The following is a 7,625-nucleotide window of genomic DNA, read 5'->3' on the forward strand; positions in this document are numbered from 1 at the left end:
AGTGGGTTTGTTTCAATCCTCTCTATTCTGTCCCAGTGGTCTGTCTAACCTCATGCCAAAACTAAATAGTCTTAATTACTATAATTTCATACCAAGTCTTTATATGTAACAAAGTTTTCCAACTTTGTTTCCAACCTTTTCAAGACTGTCATAGCTATCCAAGTTCTTTTTATTTCCTTATAAATCAGCTATCAAGAAGCCTCCTAGGACTGCACTGATGCAATCTTAAAGATCAATGGGAAAACTATGATTGTTCTTTGATCTTCATGAACTTTTGTCAAGAGTTAAAAAAAAAAAAAAAAACCTATTACTGGGGCACCTGGGTGGCTTGATGGTTAAGCGCCTGCCTTCAGCCCAGGTCATGATCCCGGGGTCCTGGGATCGAGCCCTGTGTCGGGCCCCCTGCTCAGCAGGGAGCCTGCTTCTCCCTCTGTCTGCCGCTCCCTCGGTCTGCTGCTCCCTCCTGCTTGTGCTCTGTCAAATAAATAAATAAAATTCTTAAAAAAAAAAAAACACTACCAACAAGAAAACCCTCTCTGTCAGTTATAAACATACAGGGAAATTAAGTAAAAGGAAATTAATAATTATTTAGTACACTAAAATTTAAAACATTAGAAACATTGAGAATTAAAATATTTTAATTCCTGGAAAAAAAACTTTTCAAGAGTTATTTGAACACTGCTTGCCTTGTTGTATACCTTACAATATGTCACAAGCATCTTTTCTATGCCTTGGTAATCTGATAATGTTGAGAGACTTCTAATCCATGAACAAAGAATGTCTCTCCCTATACTTGCACATTCTTTAATTTCTGACACATTTTGTAGTTTTCTGTGTATAAGTCTTGCACACTTCGTTAAATACACTTTTAAGTACAGGTGACCCTTGAACAATGTGGGGGTGGGAGTGTCAACCCCCATGCCACTGAAAATCCACACATACCTTTTGATTTCCCAAAAAACTTAAACACTAATAGTCTACTTTTACCATAAGCCTAATGGATAACATAAACAATTGATTAGCACACATTTTACATACATATTACATACTGTATTCTAACAATAAAGTAAGCTAAAGAAAATGTTACTTAAATCGTAAGAAGCCGCTGGGGTCTCTGCTTAGTCTCAGACTTCTAGACACCGAGCTGCTCTGCAAGTAACCATGCCCCGTGGAAGCCGGAGCCGCACCTCCGGCATGGCCGCTCCAGCCAGCCAGGCACCTCAGATGAGAGCCGCGCCTAGACCAGCACCAGCAGCTCAGCCCCCAGCAGTGGCTCCACCATCTGCTGTTGGCTCCCCTCCTGCTGCACCCCGGCAGCCAGGTCTCATAGCCCAAATGGCAACCACTGCAGCTGGCGTGGCTGTGGGCTCTGCTGTCGGGCACCGGATAGGCCATGCCGTCACTGGGGGCTTCGGTGGAGGAAGTAATGCTGAGCCTTCAAGGCCTGACATCACTTACCAGGAGTCTCAGGGAACCCAGCCAGCACACCAGCAGCAGCAGCAGCAGTCTGGCCCATGCCACTATGAGATGAAAGAGTTTCTGGAGTGTGCCCAGAACCAGGGTGACCTGAAGCTTTGTGAAGGTTTCAGCGAGGTGCTGAAACAGTGCAGATGTACAAAAGGATTAGCCTAATCAAGCCTAATCAAGAAGTTCAAATTGAAGATATGGAAAATCATCTCTCACGACCAAATTAATTTAGCATAAAAATATAATTAACAGTGAATATATAAAGTGTAAAACCACCAGTTAAACCTCTCCATCATTAAATACAGCTTTGTCCAGATCTGGAATGAAAAAGGGTGTTCTCACTGTATAGAAATTGAGATGCTTTGAGTTTGGGGCTCGACAGATGTTTGTGTGCCTCCTTAAATCACCTTTTGTGATATTCTCATTTGTGAATTAATCAGAATAAAGTGATTTTCTCCCCTCCAAAAAAATATCATAAGGAAAATACATTGATAGTACTTTACCGTATTTATCAATACTGTTAAGTGTACATCATCTATTTACAAGATGAATCATATCAGTACCTATATCAATATTGTCTTATATGATACAAAAACACTGTCAAAATTACATGTATTACTAACACCAGACATCAAAACTGAAAAGACAATGGGTGCCTGGCTGGTTCAGTCAGTAGACTGAAGACCCTTGACTCTTGATCTCAGTGTTGTTGAGTTCAAGCTCCACATTGGGTGCAGAGCTTACTTAAAAAAAAATAAAAATGAAATGAAAAGACAATGTGAAAAAGAAATTTACATTTACAGGTATAATGACTCATGTATTGATAATGAAGCAGCAACATGATTGCTTTATAGTAGCCTAGTATAATCGATACAAATGTTTCCTGATAGCCTAACCTATACACTAATGAATGGCTATAAAATTTTTATGGCATACAGTATTACAGTCATATCCATAATACAGTATTGGAAACACTGTCACATTGTTTTAAAAACCACTTACCTGTGATGATAGGATGATAGTTTCTCCAATTACAAGAGAAGCATACTGTATGATAATGTAATTCTTTGAAAGCAAAGTTATAAAACATAGGAAACCTAATTAATTTTAGATTAAACATCACTCACCTTATGCCTACACAAGGATAGGCTATCCATTTCCATAGAAGTCTTGCATACAATGTTCTATGCAATGAATATTTAGGCAATAAAAATGACACAAAAATACACAGTTCTTGCCATAGACTTATTAGACTTTCACACTAAGACACATGCATACACAGTAGACAACTTCAACTACTGTACAGCACGATAGTTATTTACTATTCACTAAGTGGAAGTGATCACCATAAAGGTCTTTATCCTTGTCATCTTCACAATAAGTAGACTGAGGAGGAGGAAAAGGAGGGGTTGGTCTTGCTGTCTCAGGGGTGGCAGAAGCAGAGAAAGAGGGGGGCGGCCAGGACAGGCTGGTACACTCAGTATACCTTTATGGATACACACTGTAATTTGACTGTCGTTTTTTCATTTCTCTAAAAATGTTTCTATACCCTACCAATCCTTCTTCCACCATGTCCTTTAATTTCAGTGCTCATAACACAGAAGAGCCTATGTTGTGAAAGAAGTTAAAAGCAGTCTTGAATAACTGAAACACTTCTGCCAGATTGTCAGATGTCAATTTGTTTTCTGGCATTGCTCTTTTAGGTCTTCCTCATCATCTGGCATTGGTTCAGAAGTACTCACCTCCATCAATCCAGCTTCTGTTAATTCCTCTGGTATGGTATCTATTAGCTCTTGAATTTCTCCAAGATTCTTATCTTGAAACTGTTCACCCACCACTTTTTTTTTTTTTGCCATATCCACAATCTCTTTCATGAGTTCCTTGACTGGCTCTGCAATAAAACCTATGAAGTCATGCACAACATCTGGACACAGTTTTCTCCAGCAGGAATTTATTGATGCAGGCCTAATGGCTTTCATGCTTTTCCTATAAAAATGATGAGCTCTTCAATCCTTCCAGACTTTTATGGTGTTCTCCCTATCAGGGTTCTCTTCCATAGTGTTGACAGCCTACCTATGTAATGAGCCATAAAGGTCCATATAACCCCCTAGTTTAGAGGCTGAATAAAAGATGTGTTTGGGGGCAAGTAGACTACCTCAACATCTTCAGTGTTGAACTCAAGGCGTTCTGGTAGTCAGGGGCATTGTCCAGTATCAACAGATATTGATATTAGGGACAAAGCATCACTGGAATCAATGCAGAAAAAAAGTTCTCATTGTTCAGCCCTTTTTGCACAACCAGAAGACTGGTAAGCTGGTATTTATTTTTTCCCCTCAAGACTCAGACATTAGCAGGTTTATAGGTAAGAGCAGTCCTGATCATAAACCCAACTGCATTTGCACAAAACAGTAGAGCCTAGCCCCTCCTGCCTTAAATCCTGGTGCTCGCTTCTCTTCCTACTAATACGTGTCCTTTGTGGAATTTCTCCTGGAAATAGGGCACCTTCATCTGTATTAAAACCTGTTCAGGCAGATATTCTTTCTCCTCAATGATTTTCTTAATGGCATCTGAGAATTAGTCTGCTGCCTCTCCATCAGCAGGAGCTGCTTCCCCTGCTATCTTGACATTGTTTAAGACAAACCTCTTTCCAAAATTATCAAACCATCCCTTGCTGGCATTAAACTCTCCACCTTTAGATTCTTCATCTTCCTTTTGCTTTAAGTTGTCACATAATAACTTTGCTTTTCCTCAAATCATAGTACAGTCTATAGGTATGCCTTTCTTATAGCAATCCTGCACCCACATAAAAGTTCCATTTTCAATACAACATAAAAAGGTATTCACAAATTGCAAAGTTTTTGCACCTGCTGGTGTAGCACAGCAATGGCTTCATGAATTTCCTTCTTTTTCACAGTGGGCCTTACACAGGATTCACTTATCTTGAAATGGTGGGCCAACCACAGCTGTAGACCTTAATCTACATATCAAGCAATTCAATTTTTTATTGTAATAGGACTTTTCTCTGCTTCTTGGGAGCACTCCCAGCACCACTAGTGGCACTTTGTATGGATCCCAGGGTGTAACCCAAAGTTTACATTATTGCACTAAAGACAATGAAAAACACGAGAATCCAGAGAGATCACTTTTTACTGCAATACACCATTTACTGGAAATGAACTGCCCTCTCAGAGATGATTAGCATCATATGGACTTTATTTATTTAATCTCTACATCCAATGTATGTATGGATAAATTAAATAAATTTATTTAATCTCTATATCCAGCTCAAACTCAGAAGCCCGAGATCGACAGTCACATGCTCTTCCGACTGAGCCAGTCAGGCACGCCAGCACCACATGGTTTTTTAAGTGGATACCTGCAACAATTGAGCTCACTACAATAGTAACATGAGGTGGATATGAAATTATTACAGTAGTACAGTATGAACAGTTAATTTTATGCAGTTAAAATTTAATAGTGCATCTTTACATTTATCTACATTTCTCATGAATGCAAATGGCAACACGCATAGTATAGTCTGTGTTTGGGGTGTAAGTTTTGATAATTTTTAACTTTTAATAGATTCGTATACACTTTATGGTGGTAAATGATAAAACAGACTAATACTCACATACATTTTATACATTCACAGTACTCTTTTTTAAAAGATTTATTTTAGAGAGAATGAGCAAGTGCATGCACAATCAGAGGGAGGGACAGAGAAAATCCTCAGACTCCCTGCTGAGCAGGGAGCCCCACCCAGGGCTCGATCCCAGGGCCCTGATATCATGACCTGAGCCAAAAATCAAGAGTCAGATGCTCAACTGAACTGAGCCACCCAGGCACCCCGATACACCTAACTTTCTTAAATTTTTTTCAAAATTTCTAGGCTACACAGCTCATCTATGAAATTTTTCCAATTGTCAAAAATTTCCAAAAATATTTCTAATACATTTATTGAAAAAAGTCCATGTATAATTAGACCCCCAGTTCAAGCCCATGTTGTTCAAGGATCAACTATATTTTATTCTATTTGTTGCTATTGTGAATTAAGTATTTTCAGATTGTTCATTGCTAACATATAGAAACACAACTTTTTTATTGATCTCATATTCTGTGAACTTGCTAATAAGCTCATTATTTCTATTGGTTTTTTTGTGGATTCCTTAGGATTTTCTCCAAACAGAATCATGCCATCTGCAAACAAGGACAATTTTACTTCTAACTTTGGTGGCTTTTATTTCTTGTTTTCTTTCATTGCACTGGCTAGATAGAACCCTCAGCACAAAGTTGAATGAAGTGTTAACAGTACACATCCTTATTTTGTTCCTGCTCTTAGAAGGAAAGCTTTGCAGTCATAAACTGTTAAGTGTGATGTTGACTGTAGGTTTTTCACAGATGCCCTTCTTCAGAATAAAAAGATCTCTTCTATTCCACGTCTGTTGACAGTTTTTTTCATAAATCGGTGTTGGATTTGGTCAAATGCTTTTTCTCCAATTCTTGAGATAATCATGTGCTTTCTGTCCTTAATTCTATTAATCCAGTATATATTAATTTTGAGATATTAAGACAAAAACTTGCATTACTATGATAAAGCTCACTTGGCCAGAGGGTATAATAATTTTATATGTTGTTCGTTTCAATCTGTTAATATTTTGTTTAGGATTTCTGCATCTATATTCATAAGACACATTACTTTGTACTGTTCTTGTGAAAACTTCATCTGGCCTTGATATTAGGATAATACTAGCCTCACAGTATGTGTTGGGAAGTGTGCCTTTCTCTTTTATTTCAAGTTTATAAAGGAATGGTATTATTGCTTCTTTAAACATTTGGTAGATTTCATCAATGAAGCCATCCAGGCCTGGGCTTTTCTTTGTGAAAGATTTTTATTGAAGACTTCAATTTCTTTACATGTTATAGGTCTATTTAGATTTTCCATTTCTTCTTCAATCAATTTCAGTAATTTGGGTCTTTCTAGGAATTTATCAATTTTGTCCAAGAGTTAACTTGTTCACATAACACACTTGCAATATTAGACAACTCAGCAAACACTAAAGATTTATTAGTGCTAACAGTTATGTGAAATCCTGCTTGCATTTAATTTTTAACATTATTTCTATGCCATTTGTAAAGAAAGTCAATAAAAGAATTCAATAGTGACTATGATGGCTAATTTTAGGTGTCTACTTGGCTGGGCCATGGTGCCCAGATATTTGGTCAAACATTATTATGGATGTTTCTGTGAGAGTGGTTTTTGGGTGAGATAAACATTTAAATTGGCAGACTTTAAATAAAGCAACCTGCCTTCCATAATGTGAGTGGGCCTCATCCAACCAGTGGAAGGCCTTAACGAAGACTGACCTTTCCCAAGCAAGAAGGAATTCTGCCAACAATCTTCAGACTTAAAACAGCAACATCAGCTCTTCCCAGGGTAACCAGCTTCACAGCTTACCTTACAGATATTAGACTTTTCAGCCTCCATAATCACAAGCCAACTCCTTAATTATTTCTCTTGCTATATATATATTTATATGTATTTATGTATTATATGTATTTACTTACACACACATCCTAGTGGTTCTCTGAAGAACACTGACAATACAGTGACATATTAATTGCTGGATCTGAAAATTTATCTAAGGTTAACCTAACATCTTTTTCTTCTTATTAATGAGACCATATTTGACAGAAAATTGTTTAATTTTTAATTCATGAAATTTTATTAAATAACTTACTGAAAATATTAAATTTCTTAATGGATTTCTTCTTACTATGAATTTAGTTTTTAAAATAAATTTCAACATTGCCACATTTAAAAGCCAACCTCTCTTCCAAGATACATACTGACTTAGTAACTCTTCATTTAACATTTACTGAGCACCACCCATATGCCAGGTACTTTGCTGGTCTTGGGGAGATAAACAGGTATATAAGTCTTTGCCCAAAGGAACAGCATCTAGACAGTAAACAAGCAAGCATATAATTTCAATATAACATAGTAAATGCTATCTGACACCTTCCATAACCTACTGCAAGTACCAGTTTGGTATACAATGAACTTTCTTTACACCAAGAGATAAAGGCTGGTTAATACAGTTTTATGCCCAGGTCTAGGTTACCTTTTTAACTAAAATTAACTAACAGGCTCTTCAGTG

The 7,625-nt window shown here is 37.4% G+C and overlaps 1 protein-coding gene and 1 pseudogene across 1 annotated transcript in view; one reads left to right on the forward strand and one right to left on the reverse strand.

The window, feature by feature from the left end:
- Window positions 1-7,625, reverse strand: part of CSPP1 (centrosome and spindle pole associated protein 1) — a 252,250-nt gene that overhangs the window by 132,219 nt on the left and 112,406 nt on the right. The gene's annotated exons all lie outside the window — the stretch shown is intronic.
- Window positions 938-1,632, forward strand: LOC118542328 (coiled-coil-helix-coiled-coil-helix domain-containing protein 2 pseudogene; annotated as a pseudogene).

This window comes from Halichoerus grypus, chromosome 5, assembly GCF_964656455.1.
Source record: "Halichoerus grypus chromosome 5, mHalGry1.hap1.1, whole genome shotgun sequence".
Lineage (NCBI taxonomy): Eukaryota > Metazoa > Chordata > Mammalia > Carnivora > Phocidae > Halichoerus > Halichoerus grypus.